General features: G+C 37.7%; 1 protein-coding gene across 1 annotated transcript in view; it reads left to right on the top strand.

Annotated features, from left to right (window-relative positions):
* Positions 1 to 1,340: 1,340 nt before the first annotated feature.
* The window catches only part of LOC121508624 (somatostatin receptor type 5), a 28,100-nt gene continuing 9,266 nt past the window's right edge, over positions 1,341 to 20,174 (top strand). Inside the window, exon 1 of the mRNA XM_041785604.1 lies at positions 1,341 to 1,382. The gene's annotated coding sequence lies outside the window, so the exon portion shown is untranslated. The remainder of the gene's footprint in view (positions 1,383 to 20,174) is intronic.

The following is a 20,174-nucleotide window of genomic DNA, read 5'->3' as shown; positions in this document are numbered from 1 at the left end:
AGCTAGCTATCCATCTATCCATCTATCCATCACAGAAACAAAGGTCAGAGGCCAAACTGGGATTAAATTATGTATAGACACGTTTTAAAAGTAGTTATGCAACAATGGTTTGCAAGCGTCATAGAAGATAATATCCCATGGCTTTAGCTACAGCTAATATAGCTACGCTAGCTATGTAGTTAACATTCCTACTAAAGCCAATGTAGCCTCCTTAGCTGTAGCTAAAGCTAACAAAGCTAAAACAGGCCAAGCTTTGTTCAGCTACTTCTAAAATGAGTCTTTGGCAAACATGGCATAAGATAACTTAGCTAATGTAGCTTCCATAGCTTCCCCATAGATATGAAAACATAGATGCCACCTGGGCCACTTCCCTTCATTGGAGATAATGAGTTAAGCAGGCACCATATGTAGAAGGTGTAGTTGCTGCTGATGAATAATGTGAGTCATTAGCTGCGTTTCTGTTCATTTTTCACAAAATAAAAGCAATATTTCTAAAATTTTGACTAAGTACAATTGGGATTTGAATGTGTTTCCACTGAAGGGAGTTTTGGCCATGAGCCTTGTAATTCTCGTAAAATCTCAACTCGCGAGACTCTGCTGCAAGGAATATTGATGCTCAAAACCTGTGGTGTGTTGGCATCGGATGATAGTTCAGAGGCAAAGTCTGTATGTATGGTAGACCACGTATAAAGGTATAAGTATGATGTCTCCTCTTCTGTCCACGTAACGCACCACGTTGCCTCAAAGTGAACTTGTCACGTGACACCATACGTTACGTCCTGCGACTTCATCTGTGTCAGAAAAACCACCTCATTAGAGCTTAAAAAACTTTTTAGTGATATTTGGGAGGTTTTTCAAAACCTTCATCTACGTATGCATATGGATTTACCTTTAGCTACATTAGCTATAGCTCTATTATTATCTTTTCTGTAAGCAGCTTAATTAAACATTGTATAATAAGGTTTTTGGTCCGGTTTTCTTTTTTATCTTTTGGTATGCCTTTTTTTGTATTATTAATTTATTTTTTAAAGTTTCATCATGCATTTCCGTTCTGACAGGTTTCACACAGTAGGTCAATGGTCTGCAAGAGGACCTGAAGTCTGCGGCCAGACTGTCTTTTCTTAATGTGGCTGAACTTTTTAAATAGGACTTGGACTGCTAGATAAGGTGGTCCTCAGCAGAAAGCATGCAGGGACCTCCATGTGGAGAAAGGTGTGTGTGTGTTTTTGTTGATGTGTGTTTTAGGGGCTGGGGGTGGAGACTAATGACTGTCAGAGCTGTCTGTGTGCAGACTGAGCTCAGCAGCCAGCAGTTCAAACATCAGCCCTATCTCGTGTGGACTCTACTGATGCTGCTCTGAAAATCAACGTAGAAATACTGAGGTGAGTTCAGTTTCTGACCCTTTTTTCGCCTCTGCTGGATCTCCGTTTCCTCTCCTCTTTTCTGAGAGTATTTCTAACACTTCAGTGCAGATAAGACGAGGGCTTGATCAAGTTTCTTTTACTGTTGGCTTATCATGGAAGAGGCGCTCACGTGAGGCAATAAAAGTCTGTAGATTCGCACACCTTCAGCTTTTATTGCATGCCGTGTCGTCTTATTTTAATAAACGCAAATTGTCCACTCTGGCTGCACATGGAGAGTGTTTATCACACTTGTACACCTCTCGTTCTCTGACTGTTAATCGCCTTTCTGTAAGGGACTCTTCCACGTGGTTTTATGACTTTAATTTGCGTCAACTGCGATATTGCACTCACCTCAAATTCCCCCTTACGTTAAATTTTTCCTCGCTCTCTTCAAAAAATAGCAACAACGACGTGAACATTATCCCACACACTGTAGAAATCAATGTTTAAAATCAACTAAAAGGCAAAGTTGTGTTTCAGACTTTTGTTCTATGTGTTATTTTGGTGCTGGCTAATTCCCCAGAGGCGTTCATTGATCAGGCAAATGTATTAAATCATCAAAGCAGGAGCAGGGAAAGAAATACGGTGGCCCCAAAGGACAGCTGCATCTTTGCAAAGTATTTCAGCCTCCGTACAATATTTTGCATTCTGCAAAATATTTCATCTTCTGCAAAATAGCAAAGCTTCCACAAGAAATATGTTACCCTCTGCAAAATCTTCAGCAATATGCAAGAAATATATTTAACATGCTGCAAGATTTTTTTTACATTTGAATATTCAATTTTAACCATCTGCAAATTGTTCAATTTCCTGCAAGTAAAGGTCACCTTTTGCAAAATAGAATAGATATATGCAAAACATTAAAATCTGTGCAAATTTTTTTTTAACCCTTTGAAGCCTGATCAACAAGTTATAGCCAGAAAATGATCTTTTTTTTTTTTTTTTTTTTTTTTTGGGAACTAAAGTGTTTATTTCACTTTCTACTGACATACAAAAAAATCCAAATTCCATAAAATTTAACATATAATTTTTTGGTACATCAATTGATACATTAGGTGTTTTTGGTAACTGATTATCCACTTGAGGGCATTTTTATTGTTTTCAGATTGTATTCAGATTTATTTAGTAGTTGATTGATTATATTGATTAGATAGAGGTATCATAAAAGTATCAAATATGATACAACAGGCCTCAAGGGGTTAAGTGTCTGCAAAATAATTAGCCTAAGTTTTTGCTAGAAACACTTAACACTCTGAAAAGTGTTTAAGCTTGTGCAAAAAGATTTGAGCTACTACAAGATGTATAAGATGTATTTCATCCTTTTCATCATATTAAATCAAGAAGTGCCACAGCTTCAACAAAATATTTATTTAAGCTAGAAATGATTTACATCCTGCAGAATATTTTAGCCTCTGCAAAAAATATTCAAGCTATATATACAAAAAAAGCTGCAAAATATTTCACCTTCTGTCAAAAATATTTAAGCTTCAACTAGATAAAATTCAATTCAGCAAAACATTTAAGCCTCTAAAAAGGTTCCACAAAAATGTAAGTGAACTCCTGTTTGAAATAGTTAACATCCTGCAAAATATCTAAGCTTTTTCAACATGCATTTTACCTTCATCAAAATATTAAAACAAGAAATACTTACAGCTGAAATATTTTTTAAGGTTCTGCAGGAAAGAATGAACATTCTGACAAGTGTTTTACTTTCTGCCACAAATTAAAGCTTCTGCAAGAAATATTTCACCCAGTGTATTTAACATGCAAAACATGTTTGAGTTGAAATGTTTAACTGTAATCATCTGCAAACTATGCAAGAAGCATGCAACCTTCTACAGAACATTAGATCAAGACGTATTACACCTTAAAAAAAGTTTTCAAGCTGTCGGAAAAATGTTTCACCTTTTGTAAAAATACTCATGCTTTCTGCAAAATATTAATTCTGCAAAATATCCAAGCTTTTGTGGGAAATATTTCTGTTATCTATTATTCAGTTTCAGTGAAAAATGTATTAAGGCTTGTGCAGAAATACTTGACTTTATTCTAAACATTTAAAAACATATAAGCCTCTGTAAAAAGTATATCACCTTTTAAAAAAGATTAGATTTAACAAATACATCTGCTGCTGCAAAATACTTGAGTTTCTTTAAGAAATACACCACATGTTGCAAAATCTAAGCTAGTGCATGACATTTTTCACTTTCTGCAAGATATTTCAGCTGCTACAAAATACTTAAGGTTTGGCAGGAGGTTTGCCTTCTGAAAAATAGTATGTCAAGAAATATTAAACCGTTGCATTTAACATTTAAGCTTCTGCAAGAAATAATTCACCTCCTGCAAAAATTTAAACCAAGAATTGTGTACACTTTTGCAACAAACCTTATAAATATTTAAGCTTTTTCAAGAAATGTCACCTTCAGAAAGAAGTATTGTATCCTCAACAAAATATCATACCTTCAAATTCTACCTCTGCAGCCCCCAAAGGGGTAAGTGGTGTAGAGAAAATGAATGGGTGAATGAAATTGTACCTAACATATTTCAGCCACTGCAAAAAAAAAAAATCCTTTTGCAAAAAATACTGTCAGAGCAATATGGAATAGTTAAAATCAGCTCAGTTTTACTAGCTGGACTGAAATATAATTGTATGTTACATATTTTCTGGGTTTGTTCATTCTCCAGAAGTACTAGTTTTCCCTTTAGTACTTTCAGTAAGTATTAACACTTGTAGTTTTGTTCTTTTAATGAAGATCAGCATTTGTTAACTAAAAATGACAAAAATGTTTATTCACAACACTTTTTTTAATGATGAAGACAATACTATGAACAGTTATACTGAGATCTTTAATTATAAAATATGTGGTGAATAGTAAGTTAAATTGTTGTTACAGAGACAAGACTAAATGTTGAATGTTACAATAGCCATAACTCAACAATACATGATTTCTCCACTTAATATTTAATCTTTCTGTGAGAATACAAGCACAGGTGAAAGAGCAGGACATGTGTGTGGGGGTGTGTGGGTGTGTGTGTGAGAAGCAGCTTAGGTAGTTTGAATATGAAGCCTCTCTTTGTATGCCAGGGCTGATAATTGCATCACATAAAAAAATGCCTCTTTGTAAGCAGGCGGCGAAGGTTCAAGTCCAGTAGTGCCCCACTCCCTCGTCCCTGTTTCCCACTCTGTGTTCATTCTCCTCTCTAAATAAGGTATGAAAAACTCCAAAAACAAATAATTAAAGAAGAAATAAGAAAAGCACCTTTGAATGGTCAGGAAAAAAAACCTACATCTGTTCCAGCTGCTGGTGCTGTGCAGTCATCCTGACCATTCTGGCTCACAGAAGCTGAGGTAAGCTTCATTATTCTGATTATTTCCCCAGAGGGAATAGATGGTATGATTGTTGATAAAAAAAGGTCCTTTATCAGGTGTGAATATTGGCTGTTTGAACAATTTGGTGACATTTTAGGCTGGACCAACAGACCTACATCTTTGTTCACCATTATTCCTTACACTTTAAACTGGGTGTTTTAACTTAAATTTGTTTATTTTTCCTCAAACTTTAAATTATTTTTTAAGTACCAAAGTTTTAGGTCTGAACTACATTTAAACATCAATATCAGCTTGTCAAAATTAATTTTTAATTATCATTATATCAGATATCTGCAAAAATCCAAGCTCATGCACCCCTACTGGGCCTGGGCTCTACTCCCCCTGGAAACAGGATGGGGGCTAGAGCTGCACGATTAATTGCAAAAATGCGAAATTTTATTGCAAAATGATTGTGGCCTTCCACAGAAACACAACTGTTGGCAATTATTTACATTTAAATTATTGATCTGCCTGTATAAAACTGTTTTGGTCATCTATAATATCTAAAAATACATTATCCTATGTAACCTCCTAATTCCCAGCATCCTCATATGAGGACATGTCATTTTGGGTTCTCTGACCATTGCTCTAAAATCTGCTGAACTTCGACCTACGCCTTGTCTGCCATCTTGTGGTTTCAACAGCACATTACAGTGATTGGTGCCCTATCAAGTTTGCTGTCTTTGTAACCAAAAGGCTCTACAACAGGGGTCATCAACTACATTTGATCAAGGGCCAGTGTGTTCCCAGACAGGCACTCTGGGGGCCGAACCTCCAGATCAACTTAAGAAATTTTTTAAAATGGTCTAATTAGTATATTTTTGTGTATGCATTTTTATTTATTTTCAAAGGTATGCAATTTTTAGGCTCCAACAGTGAGATCAGTCCCTATATCACAGCCAGCCACAAGGGGGCGACTGAGCTATCTAAGCTACGTATTTCTGCTGTATTTTAGATTTTACCTGAATAATAACCACTTGTATCAAAGAAACAAATAACATTTTAATTCATTTGTTTAGTAAGTAGCCCTCTTAAAAATGTAAATCATTTTGTTAAAAACAGAATTAAAATACGTTAAAATAGCTAAAGTTGCAAAAAAAAAAAAATGTTGGGAAGGGTGGTGAAATTTAATTCTAAAAGTAGCAGAAATAGGTTAGAAGTACCACAAATTTGATAAAAAATAGGAAAAAATAACCCAGAGAAAAGGCAATATAGGTTAAAGTGGCAAAAAGTGGCAAAAAGTGGCAAAAAGTGGCTGAAGTGGCGTTAAACTGGCAAAAATAGGTGGAAATTTTGTGAATTTTGTTTCAATCTTTGTTGTTTTTGGAGTTCTTTTAATATCTATAGGAAGGTAATTTTAAATTAAGAAAGAATAAAAATAAATTTAAAAATTCCCCAAAAACCAAAACATTTTCTCTGCACGTATTTTGAATTTGATTATGTTCTGGGGCCGGATAGGGAGATATGGGGGGCCTGATGTGGCCCCCGGGCCACCAGCTGATGATCACTGCTCTACAGCAACACAAAGCTGGTCAAGGTGCAAAAACTATCCAGATTTTATGATTGGAACTTGTGTACTTAGGCTTTGGAATGACAATTTGATATGTTTCATCAACAGTAACAGGAAGTACTCGTATGAGGACACTGGGACTTTATACTGGTGTAAAAATAAGGAAATGTAGGTGGGGCAGATTTTGGAAGGAAGCCAAGGGTTTACATGTGAAAGTTAGTAAATGCTTATTGCATGTGGTACAAATAAGTCTGCATTTATTGTTATTAGTCTAGGACACATTTCCACAGCAGATTTATCTACAACAACAGAAAGATTGTAGAAAACAATAGAAGGATAGGTATGTCATGATTATGTATATACCTGTTTTAAAAGTAGTTATGCAATAGTGGCTTACTAAAAGTATAAAAAAAATTTAATAAGCCTTAGCAAGTATCCAAAAAAAAGGGAAAAAAATAAATTTATTGAGCTGGCAGTATGCACCCAAAATAGTAATTTTTTTTTTTACACAGCCATGTTCAAAAACATGGTCCTGCAGACAAAAAAGGACATTAAGGAGATGCTGGAGAAGCTGATGGCCCCTCTCCTCTGTCTGCAGGATATGGTGTCCCTGGTTCCCAAAGAGAATTTCAAATTTTGATTTGTCTGACCACAGAACAGTGTTCCATTCTGCTTGTGTTCATTTTAAATGAGCTGTGATCCAGAGAAGACGGCGATGTTTCTGGATCCTGTTCACATATGTCTTCTTCTCTGCCTGCTATAGCTTTTACTTGCATTTGTTGATAGCGTGGTAAACTGTGCCGACACCGGAAGTGTTTCCAGTACAGAATCATGCCTGTTTTTGATGCAGCGCCACCTGATGGTCTTGTCCCTTGTGCAGAGCTTTCTCCAGATTCTTTGAATCTTTTGATGATGATGAGAGATTGGCCAAAGAAGACTGGGCTGTGATTCCTCAGGAGAATTGTCGGAAACTACGACTGTAGGCTGTTGTCCAGCAAAAGGAGACACAATTACTATTAGCATTAGGGGGGGCTAATAATTTAGACCCTGGTAGTTTTAGTGAAATAATTTTGTGTCCATGTGCAAAGTAAAAATAATGTAGAGTGCAAAAATGAAAATAGGATGTTTGCAAAGGCTGTGTTATAAGTTCTGCCCTCGTCCGTAATCCTGAAAAGGTCTATTCTGCAGAATAAATACTTGCGTCTTTAGACACCTTCACACTAAAAATACTTTTACTGCTGAAAAATTTAATCATGCAACTTTTGTTATTTAAGATTTTTTTTAATATGTTGAATCAGAATGCAGCTTTCCTCACCACTATCAGATACATGTCTGTTTCAAGAGGTTATGCAGCAGATAAGACGGCCTTTGAAACTGGAAAACATGCAAATAAGAAGGGAAAATGTAAAGAGAGACTGACTAGAAAGAGAGCAGGTAAATAATGGAAGAGAGAACACAAGTGGCAAAACAAGAGGGCAGGAAAATAGGAGCAGCTGGAGATGAAATAAGATGGAAGATGAAAGAAGATGATGTAAGGAAGGAAAAGAGAAAGATCCAGAAAACAGAGGAGAGTAAACAGAGAGGGAAAGGGAGAGCTTATAACACACTGGGCAAACACTGACTCTTTTCAGTTTTCAGCTGCATAGCAGTGAAATTAAAACACACAAAATCAATCTAAACTCCCATGACTCTCCGTTCTCCGTCTGTCTTTGTGTCTGGGGAAAAATAGGAGCTTTTATTTTAATCGCTAAACATCCACTCTAATGCAGCTTTTTAGGCTGTTTATCCTATTCTGCTCATCTGGCCATTTTGCCTGTAATTACAGGCATTTGTCTGGTATACATGTGCTCTGCCTCTGTGTGGGGAGAGTTAATTGCAGATAATGCTAGACTCAGAGGAACTGGGATATGACGGCGCATGAAAACATAACAGAAACATGCTCAAATATACACAAACATGTTTTACCTTTCCAGAAATCCACTTAATATTCCCCACGCATGCTGCAGAGCCTTCAGTCAGTGTGTTCAGTCAGTCTCAGCTCCAATTGATGTTTAAGACAGCTTATAAAAGAGCAGAACTAGACAGCATGTTATTTCTCATAGACCCAGCACAGTAGATGCCTAGATGGCATAAACAGTGGCAGCTACCATCGACTACTGTGTAGTGCTATGGCACCGCTCATTTTATTCTCCATCACTTCAAAATGATGCACGTTAACATCAGCTGACTACAGAAAAATGGAGATATGTATTTAAATTGTGAGTTTTAATTACAATTTCAATTCCAAAAAAGTTGGGGCAGTTTGTAAAATGTTATTTCAAACAGAATGCAATGATTTGCAAATCTCATAAATCCATATTTTATTCACAATAGAATGGAACTCGGACATTTTACCATTTCATAAAAGATATTAGCTCTTCTATGAAAAACAGTCTGGAAACATCTGACAAATGAGGAAAACCAGTTACTGAAGTTTTGGGAGAGGAATGTTGTCCCATTCTTGTCTGATGTAGGACTCTAGCTACTCAACAGTCCTGAGTCTTCTTTGCCAGATTTTTCATTTATGATGCACCAGTTGTTTTCTGTTGGTGAAAGGTTTGGATGGGGGACAGGCAATTATTCGAAATTCAGACTAAATCGTGATTTGTCCGAGTGCAATTTTCAAATCTCAGAATGAGCAATATTAGCCTTGCAAAGCAGATGGATTTGCCCATTTCCACGTTTCTCACTGGCGAATCCATCTTTCAAAGCTTTGTGGTGGAAAAGATTAGTGTGGATGCTGCTAAAACGCCAGTTTTATCAGAACTCAACGACATTTCTCCGTTAAAAGAAGAACAAAGAAGAGCAGTGAGTTGTTTTCTTTGTGGAAACGATGTTTTTGCCCTTCTCCCAACCAGATTCAGCGAAATTCTAATCGTCACGTGTTTTTATGCTCTGATTGGTCCGTAAAGATGTGATAGACAGAACACTCCTCCAATCACCCTCTGAGTTTTTTTTTTTTCAAAGCCTCTGCCCTTTCCCAAACACTTTCTATGGGAGGTTTTCCAGGTGGATGTGTGAAACAAATCCATCCGGTGTGTCAGGTTAGAGCAATATTTCTTCTACCTGTGGCCCCACCATACGATATTATTGACATTTTAAACATAATACTATATATTGCGATATATTGCGATCTATACCAGTTTTTCAACTGTTTAGCTGATTAAGCATTAGCCTTGCTCTCATGTTTGTCGTATTTATGCAGTTTTTTATTTTTATGTAGCACTTCTTGCAAACCTCATGTGTCATGTCCATGTTATTCGTGCCCTGCTTGCATTCCTAATGTCCTTCCCTTGGTGCTGCCGTGTTTGTTGTCCTAACTTTCTCCTGCTCTTCGACCGTCACCTCTGTCGACCTCACTGGACAAACAATTGTCCAAAAAACTGATTTTATTTTCCCATTATCATAGACGTCAGTTCATATTAAATTTGAATAAAAACGTATTCTTGGTGGACGAGACGATACGATATATCACCAGACAAAATATCACGATACTATTTGGAATCGATTTTTTTTTAAATGTGTTTCAAAATAACAGTTTAATACATTTTTTTGCAGCAGAGATGTTTTGCTCTACACAGCAAACTTAGTGTTATTCTTTTCTAGAATAGTTTGCAGAAAATCCTACTTTTCTTGTTTTTGTGTTGTGTTGTTAAAAAATGTAAGACATATAATCATCATTCCCTTCAATATCACAATTCAAATGAGGAGTCAAAACAAGCAAATTAGATCATTTTTAAGAATTGCTTAGCCTTAGTTTTATCTATCAAATGTAGTATTTGCTTTTTTGCTGGGAAATCCAGAAGATGAGTAATTTTAAAAATAAAAAAAATCAAATACTAATATTATTTTATTTTTCCAAATTGTTCAGCCCTGTACTTTTCTACTGTGAAGCCATGCTGTTGTGTTCGATGTGGTATGGGGTTTAACATTGTCTTGCTGATATAGTCAAGGCCTTCCCTGAAAGAGATTGGAGATGTCTGGATGGATGTGTTGTTCTAAAACCTCTAGAGATGCAGACTTTAGAACTGATAAAAAGCTGGAATGTCCCGCTCCTCTTCAGTCCACAGGACACGGCATCCGTGTTTTTCAAAATGAATTTCAAATTTTGTGCAATCTGACCACAGAACAGTTTTCTCATTTTGCCTCAGTCCATTTTAAATAAGCTTTGCCTCAGAGAAGATGTTGACTTTACTGATCCTGTTCATATATGGCTTCTTCTTTGCATGATACAGCTCTTACTTTGATTGGTGGATGGCACGGATAACTGTGTCGATAGATCATGATTTCTGGAAGTGTTCCTTAGCCCATGTAGTGATTTCCAGTACAGGATTATGCCTAGTTTTAATGTGGCACTGCCTGCGAGCTTAAAGATCTGCAGCATCCAATACTGACCTACAGTCTCGTCCCTTTCACACAGAGAATTCTTTAGATTCTCTGAATCTTTTGATGATATTATGAACTGTAGATACTGGAACATTTAGAGTCGTTGCATTAATACACTAAGGAATTGTTTTCTGAAATTGTTCCAACAATTTTGACACAGTTATTCCCAGAATGATGAACCTTTTAACATCTTTACTTCTGGGAAACTCTGCCTCTCTAAAATTTTATGCCCAGTCATGTTACATCCTGTTGCCAATTAACCTAATTAGAAGTAAAATGCTCCTCCAGCTGTTTTTATAGTCTTACTTTTCAAGCCTTTTGCCCCAAATATCTTTATGGAATGGGAAAATGTCTCAGTTTAAACATCTAATATCTAGTTTATCTTTTATTGTGCATAAAATATTGGTTTATGTGATTTACAAATCATTTCAGTTTTTTTTGACAACTTTTTTGGAATTGGGGTTGTATTTTGGACCCTTGTGCAGCACCCGGGACACTATTTAGATCACTAAAAGGTAAAAGGTAAGAGCCAGAACTTTGCTTCAGTGGTTTTTCTTTTACAGACGGGTATATTTACAGTACAGGAGAATCTGAAACACAGGATGAATGTCTACCAAAGCACTGACAGTTTCAATTACTTTTGATGTGTTGGGGTCAGTAATGGTGCTCTTTGGGAAATGAAGAGCAAGATATTCTTAGTTTAAGTGTAGGAGGGTGCTCATTATCTAACATTAGCCAGTTATTGTTAGCCAGCTATATTATGTTAGCTGTCAGTCAGTGTTCTGGCGTTGGTAAAAGACAGTCAGATAAAGATCAGGTTAACACAATATGTTTAGGGCTAGATGGCTGCTGAGTGTTACTGCCAGATTTAACCTACAAAGACAGCGGGGGTCTAACGGCCTGCAGGGCCTGCTTCAGTTGGTGATTTTAGTGCTGGCAGTGCTCATTTTCAATACAAAGATAGTGTAGTCCAGCATTCTCAGTCACCTGAACGGAAAAAACGCCCTTAGCAACGGCTGTTTTTGTTGCTGCTTTTGCAGCGCTTTCAGCTGAACCATCCGACATGTAATAGCACCTCGCTCATTAATGTCAGTTCTCCCTCACCAGCCAATCAAAATCATGAAGAGGTGGGGCTTCTGATAATGGAAGAAATCTAATTTCCTTTTATTGTTTTCATGCACTTTGCAATTCATAACAAGTTTGTCTTTTCTGCAGTTAAGCTCATATTCTGACTGTTGATCCACTAGAAGATCCTTATTTTTCAAATAAAAGCAGAATTTGATCAGGACAGCTTCAGAAAGCACAACAAAGATAATAAAAGTAGTAAACAACGCATTTTTATAAAAATCCCTTAGCTTGATTGGGAACCTTTACTGGGTCAATTACAAAGAGAAAGCAGCCAAACATGAACTCCTAAAAAGTGTAAATCCATTGAAGTTTAATGAGTCATTTTGTACATGCGCTCCTGCATATAAAATTTTAAAGCACAACAGTTACTTGTAACTTCAGTTGATTAAAAATCCAAAAACTTGCAAGAATTACTTCACGTTTTTAAGAAGAAAGAGTTTTTTTTTTAATATCTAAATAACTGAATTTTAAACACTGGATTAAAACTGATTAATCACAGTTATCTATAGGAAAGAAGCAGTTAATCACAAATTTAAAAATCTAAGATTTGACAGCACTCATGTTTGCACTTCTGCTGCAAACCACATTCAGTACTGTCCTTGGTAGGCCTCTGTTTACTCGTATGCATGAGCATGACTAGCTGATAAGGGTATTGATCATCTCATGGCTAATCTGTGAGCTCTTGCCAGTCGTAATGAAAAGTGTGGCGGCATTGTCGGGGTGAGGATGTAGACCTGATCCACCCCTGCTAAATCTGGTAATTGAACAGCTGCTCAGGGAGTGAACTCCCAGGGGGAATAAGGCTGATGGATCGTCAATTAGCTGATGGTGTATCGCTCTGCCAATTACGCCCTCTTGTTTTAAAGTGGAGTCATTGGAAAAAGAACAAATAAACCAAAGACTAACATTGTCCGATATCCGACAGCTAAGTGACTTGAAGATGCATGTAATTAGAACAGTGTAACAGTGAAAGGGCCTCTGCTCCATGACAGAAACACTAAGTGCTTCTCACAGGGTTTTTTTTTTTTTTTTTTGTCTTTTTAAGTAGATTTGGGCTAAAACCGTAGACTGTATAAAGTGTTGGATAAGTCTGAGTGACTTCAGCCATCTGGTTTTGGAGCTGCGTTTTGAAGCTGGTTTATGTTGGTCCCCATACTGTTTCAAACTGGATTTCAGGCCATGTCTCTTAAATGCACAGTCCTCAGTCAAAGTAGTTTCTGACCTGCCATCTTAAGGACCAGCCCAAGGCTCTTAAACTGCTTGGAGAACAGAGGATCAAGGACAGAGAAGTGAAATCTTTGCCCTAAAAATCTTTTAACCGAGTTTGATTAGGGTGCAAGCACAGTCCTTAGAGCAAGGACTCTATTGAAATTGGGCATTACAGTTATTTGTGCTAGAAAACTGCTAAATTGGGGGCTTTAACATGCCCCGAAGTGCATTAGATTTTGCCCAAAATTGTCCCCCAGTGGCACTTTTTCATTTTGGTGGAATTCTAAAAGTCCTACTCACAGGGCCCCCTCAGGGACTCCGGAAATCAGAGACCCTAGAATCAATCAAGGGGCTAGGAAAGAGCTATAACATGACATTTTTTACATATGTATGAGGTCTGGATGGGAAAAAAACATCTCTTAGGACGTCCTCTAAAATGTATAAAAAGTGCAGTACAAACAATTAAAGGTCAAATTTTCATGTTTGCATTGATGGGTAGGTTGCACTTTTGAACAAACTCGTCCAAGGTGTTTTATCTGATTGACTCCAAAATTTTTTTGGTGATTATGGACAAGATGGATATCAAAATTTGTGAAAATCTGAAGTTTGAACCATAAGGTGGGGCCATAATCAGGGCCCAAAGTTAGACTACTTTTTTTGCAGTGAGCCAACACAAATGATGCCTTATGACTTTATAATGCTGTTGATCATCACCAAACAACTCAGGGACGATTACACAGTGATCCTGATTACATCCATGCATCAGTGTTATCACTTTGTCACAGCGCCCCCTTCTGCCAGTTGAACATTTCCTCCTCTAAATTTACTTTTTTTTCCCTCAAAAACAAGTCGAAACATTTGGCCCCTTCAGACCATCAACCCAGGGTTATGATTTTGGGTCTGCATATGGGTCAGCATCAGGCCTACAAAAAAGCCACTTGGACCCATTTCCAGATCTCAACAGGAAGTCTATTAGCTTCATATTAATTTCAAAATAAGGCTTTATGATGATTTCAAATGACTTAAACCTCCTGTAACTTTTAAATGCATTCTTCTGTGTCATTCTACAGTTTCTGGCAAAACAACAGTATCACACTGATCACGCCCACATGCAAACATCTCGTTATAGTGCCCCCTATTGGCAACAGGAAGTGGCACAACTGTGTCATTTGTTTATTTTTCTGAACCTTTCAAGCTCAAATTTGGAAATAAAGTCCTACTTTTGGTCTGTATCACTGACTTGTTTCATCAAAGAATACCTCACTGGTGGTGTTGAGCATTTTTGTCTTGCCATTTGACAGGAAGTTGGTAAAATTCTCATATAAATCATCTGATTGGCTTCAGAGTTCACATGTATGATTAGGGTCTGCTCCTCTACACATTAACATGTTAATGTCCCAGTTTTGCTTTAGCACCACCTACTATAAGAAGCCAGTAGCAGCTCTAACACATCATGTCCAACAAAATAAGAGGGACCACCTTTGTCCACAGGGTCTGCAAAAGCCAACACAAAAGGAAATGTACTCTCAGTACATTTAATAAACTCACAGCTGATCATAAATTCACTTTTTCCTAAAACAAACCACTTTAATAAAGTGCAATATAACTCATTCTCTTTATCAAAAAGGGTCACTGAAAGGGAGCAAATTTTAATGTTGACCACGGAAAGAGCAAAATGAAAATGCACTGAATTATGAGCAATTACTGGCTTTAAGCAATTAGCATGAATTAATTTGCATGATTAAATATCAACCAGAGAGACATTTTTTTATATAACTGCTACCTTTTTTTTTCTTTCCCACTAGGTTTGCAAAAAGCTCAAAAATTGAGGTTATTATGCAGGAATTTAAATTTATTTACTTTCTTGTGGAGGAAGCAAATTTTTTTCCCTGCAGTATAAGCCATGCAATCATGTAAAGGTTGCTCATTCAGAAATCAGAATGATGACAGTTTGAAACTCCAATCAGGGTGCAACATGTAGAATTTTTACACTGAAATGTCTCAGCTGATTACGAATGATTGCTCTTGTGTTATGTGTAGTTTAAAGCTAAGCACTTAAATTCGAATATTTCTTCAAGTGTTCAAAGCAGGAGAATTCCTTTAATTTTTACTCTTACTGGACGCGACAGTGCACTGGACATGCAAGCAATAAACAAATACACACAACATCCAAACAGTCACACAATAGTCTACAAATGTCACTGCTGCCATTGAATGTAAATGAAAAGAGTGCTGCCTCTTCAATCAGCATTCATTCTCACTCCCTTGTTTGTCTTTCATTTTCTCTGTGCAGGGCCTTTTGGGCCTTGTCGTGACCTTACATCACCATGGCAACATGCCCGGTGACATGTCCATAGGCAACATGGAGGACAAAAGAGGTGATGCCTTCTGTGAAGACTGATTGTCAGTCTGCTCTTATTGTGTTGGTCAGAGATTAGAATGGTACGGGTTCACAACCTGGATGTCAGGAGCAACCTGGGATGGGTTTTAATGAGTTTTTGTCTAGAATTGTTTAAACCCTCTGATGTGCTCAACATTTGGCTCCAAATGTGAAATAATTTGCATTAAATCCCCTTCAATGCACCTGTTATTCCATGCGATCAGAAAATAGGATTAATATGTTTCAATCTCAGGCTCCATCTGTTGCCTCTGCAGCCACAGAGTTGATATTTTACCTCTTAATTAAACTTAATTGGCTCCCTTTCTGGTGACTGAGCTATTTCTTTAGCATCTACATATAGAACGTTTATTGTTTGCATGCTATGCAATAAGATTGTTGTCTCGCATTTTGTATTTATTGTTTCAAGGGCATTTATAATTTGTAGCATATGGATTTTCCATAAGTTTTATGGGAAGGACTTTTTTTCCAATATTGAGATAAGAATCCTTAAGCGTCTTAGAATTTGATTCAATTCTGATTCTGGGGATTGCATTTTGATTCAAAGTCAATTTTCAATTCAGACCAATCCCTGAAACACAACTCTTACAAAGAGGTGATAATTTTATCATCTGCTCCAACCTGCTGTGCACTTAGAAACTTTATACCATAGTCTTGGTGAATACTTGATTTTTTTTTTTGGTTGTGGAAATTCCATTGGTGTCCATTAACTTCTGATATATGGACACCATTGGAACTTCCAAGTAGTTCCAGTCAAAAAATCATTATACTGTTCCAAATTAATGCGCAGCAGCCGTTAGTCGTTACTCCGCTAGGAGTAACTATAGCAACCTGAGATGGTCGTATTTTCTGAGCAGGGAGTCCAGCGCTGCCAGCCTAAGGAGCCTGAGGACTGACATCTACCATCACTTAACTAATATAAATAAAATGATAGACTCCAGGTTTAAAACCAGTAATGTAAGATGGTCTTATCTTCTATATCCAACGTTCGTCTTGTTTCCAGGCTCACCTTAACATCGAGAGGTGAGTGTTAAACTCACTTCCCTCCTGTTCTAACTGCTGTAAACTTTTGTCAGAAGATTTAAATAACATAAACAAAAGAAAAGTAGCAATTATTTTTTTGTAGTGTCAAAGGAAATGCTTCTGATAAACCAGCATGACTATTTCTGATAAATATTGACGTGTCTGACGGAGAATCAACACCTGCAGGGCGTGGAGAGCTCCGTTTCACGTCTGTGACCTCGAAGTGCAGAAGGGGAATTATTCTGTTTATTCAAACAGCTGGTCTGTTAAAACTAAGCTTTCCATCAGATGACTGTTCATGTTAACTTACAGGTTTATAGTCTGATCACAGATGTCTCTCAGTCTCACTCGTCTTCATGTCTTTCTTCGATAAATCTGTTCAGAAAGTGCGCTGAGCGGACTCATTTTTTTTCCATTGTGACTTTGCATCTATGGCCCGTCCTATTTACTGGAGTACTGAATAACGTTTACATTCCCTAAGAAAATTATGGGATTGGAATGGCTATTCCAGTTATTAGTCAAGCCCTCAGGCATTGCTCGGGGAAAGAAATTGTTGTTTTAGTAAAACTTTCTATTTTGATCTCAGAACGTATGAAATTATAAATAAGTAGTTTTATTAATTATTTTCGTTGCCAAGTGACCATGGTATAAGTGGGTTAATGCCCTTCGAGGTTTCCAGTGGACTTCGTGGAGGTTCACGCCTCCACGTCGTCCACTAATCCCTGATAATTGGACACCTCGTCGGGCATTAACCCTTACTTAATGGAAGTATTTAACCACCAGGCTGTAGTTATTCATTCTGCAGTACTAAAGCCTAAACAACAGGTTAAACTATACACAATTTATAATATCAAATGTCTGCTGTTGTTGATGTAGTGTTTTTCTTACCCATTATTGTCCATAGCCTGTTCCACTTTAGATTATTCCTTTTCTATCTCCTGTGTCTCTCCCCTTCCTGCCATTCTCCTATCTACATTAATGCACTTAAGTCAAGGTTGTGGAGGACATGCTTCTGTTATTTTCCCTCCATAGGTCAGGGCACTGTGTTCCCACAGAGCAACATTTATTAGCCGTCGCTGTAGGGGATGAGGGTGTGCCTGCATGCAGCATGGTGGTCATTAAGAAGCCATTATGGCCTCATAAACAAGCCTGGCACTAATAAAACTAAATATGTTGTGTTTGTGTTCCACTGCAGGCTTGTTGTTGTTGTGGCGGAAGGATGGTTGTTAAGATGATTAATGGTTTAGTATTCTACAACAGCTTCTATGAAATGCACCAAAGTTTTCAAACTTTAACTTTTGTACACACCAGCAGTAACAGCCATGTAAATGGAATGCATGTTTTGATAGTAAAGCTGGTATTGTGGATCAACAGTAATTTATGTATTTCAATATTTCCTTCTCTGTAAAGAAATAACTAAATCAAAGTCAAATCCACATGGGTAAAGTTCCACATGTGACTAAGGCACAATCAACAGCCAGTTACACAATGTGAACATGTACAGTGGATATTGAAAGTGTTCATCTTGCACTGAGTGTGTGGATAGGTCTCAATCAGGCTTGCACATCTCGCCATTTTCATGGCAGTTTCACTCCATTCTTCTTTGCAAAACTGCTCGAGCTCTGTCAGGTTGCACAGGGATCCAGCACGAACAGCCCTTTTTTTAAATCCAGCCACAAATTATCTTTTGGATTGAGGTCTGGACTTTGGCTTGGCCACTCCAGAACATTCACATCATCACTATATCAACATTACGCCTCATCCTGCAGTGAGAGCAAAGGGTCACTGAGAGGTCAGTGGGTCACAGAGCTACAACGGCGCCATTGACGAGGAAAAGTTAACTTTTTGGGATATTTAGCCAAAGAATTGTACATAAAACCACAGATCCTTTAAGCAAACATTAACCTTTTAACTTACTAATGTACTCACTCAATGACAGAAGCAATAATATCATGGACTTATACCGGAAAGGATGATAAATTAACCCCAAAAGGTAAAATAGTCCAATGTTGACATACTATTCCTGCGTGAACTCACAGTTCTCCCGTGATCTCTTCCTGCTGATCAGGGCTGAGGGCTGCATTCCGTGGCACTGCACTCTAGACTCGCTTCCGCTTGCCTTTGGTTGGATCAAACGCGCAGCACTTCGGTGCGCGGCGCAGTCGTCCTATGTGGAAATCGTGGGTTACCCTCTTTTGGTTTTCCTTAGTTCGTGGTGTGTTAATAAACTTTTCCCCCCTCAGTAAATTTTCACCCAAATTTTCACTTTAGCGTAACCTCTGACAGCGAGTGGAAAATACACATCGTTCAGTATTTCATTCTGGTTCCAGTGTAGGTACCAGATGTGTCTGCCAGATCTGTCCAGGGGCCTGCGCCTGCTGATGATGTGGCACATTGTGATTGGCTGTGATGATGTAGCGCATTTTTATTGGCTGGAAACTCACACTATCTGATAGCGAACTTATAAGCTTTCTGCGACGCTAACGTTGAAAGCTAACTTCAGTGTTGTAATGTTTTTTATACTTAGACGTTCTCTTTACCTTTGAATTACTCTGCATGTACTCTGTATGTTTGGCGGTGATGCTAAGGTCCCCACGGTTGAGGTCGCCCCATCATACAGGGTCCATAGCCACATCCTCTTGAAAGCTTTGGCAACAGTTTTTGTATTCAGAGTTTCTCCCATCTCTGTTTCTGAAGCTTGTAACTCCTTCAGAGTAGCCATAGGTGTCTTGGTGGCCTCTCTCACTAGTCTCTTTCTAGCATGGTCACTCAGTTTGTGAGGACACCACTCCAACAGACAAAGTAGGCAAGGAAAAGGAGGGGCAGCAAGGCCTCCTCCTGCCTGACGTGTTTTATATCTTGGGTCAACCTGTGGACATTTTTTCCTCTCCCATCTCAGTTAATGAACCTACATAGCATCATGTCTGGACATTAATTATCATGATATTAAAGCGCAGTTTGCATTAACGGTTGTCATGATAATTAAATTATGAACGCTATGATAACTTGGTCTGAGGAGGCTTGATCACTGCTGCATCTTTATCACTGCTACATTTGTATGGTAGAGTCAGAATTTGGCCTACAAGACCAACAACAACCAAAGTTACTTAAACCTCCCTTTCTGCCCTTTCTGATGCTCAGTTTGAACCTCAGCAGATGATCTTGTCTGCTTTCCCAAAAGCATTGGCTGCAGCCAGCTGATTGGCTGATGAAGAGAAGTTGAATAGGTAGACTCTAATAAAGGTCTTTGAGTGAATTTATATAACAGATGAATATTTACTGATACCTCTGTATCTAATAGTGTACTGTTTATACTGGCCTTGTTTTATATGTCATCAATATTTAAAGGTCTATGGGGAGTGTATAAATTATGCATTCACTGCAGTAATTATTCCTTCTATTGTTGTGCCTGGGGAATGCCACTCCACGAGCCCCTGGTGGTTTTTTAGGCAGTTCTCCCTCATATTCTCATCTAATCTTGTTCCTGTTTTTTGTTTAATCTGCAAATGGCATAAACGAATGTGTATAGTTTACTCTCCAAGAAAAGCCTTTAGATTGCTTTTCTGCATGAACCTCCTGAGACCTTAATTTTTGTTTGGATTGCATTTTTAGTTTCTTCCTCTCATTTGGGATAAGTGGAACCTGATCATTTTAAAGCTCAGTCTTGTCTTTGAATATGAATTAGTAAAGATGATGTCTTCATATGAAGAC

The sequence above is a fragment of the Cheilinus undulatus genome, linkage group 4, assembly GCF_018320785.1.
Source record: "Cheilinus undulatus linkage group 4, ASM1832078v1, whole genome shotgun sequence".
In the NCBI taxonomy this organism is placed as follows: Eukaryota; Metazoa; Chordata; class Actinopteri; order Labriformes; family Labridae; genus Cheilinus; species Cheilinus undulatus.
Note: the sequence above shows the minus strand (reverse complement) of the source record. Positions and strands in the feature narration are given on the sequence as shown.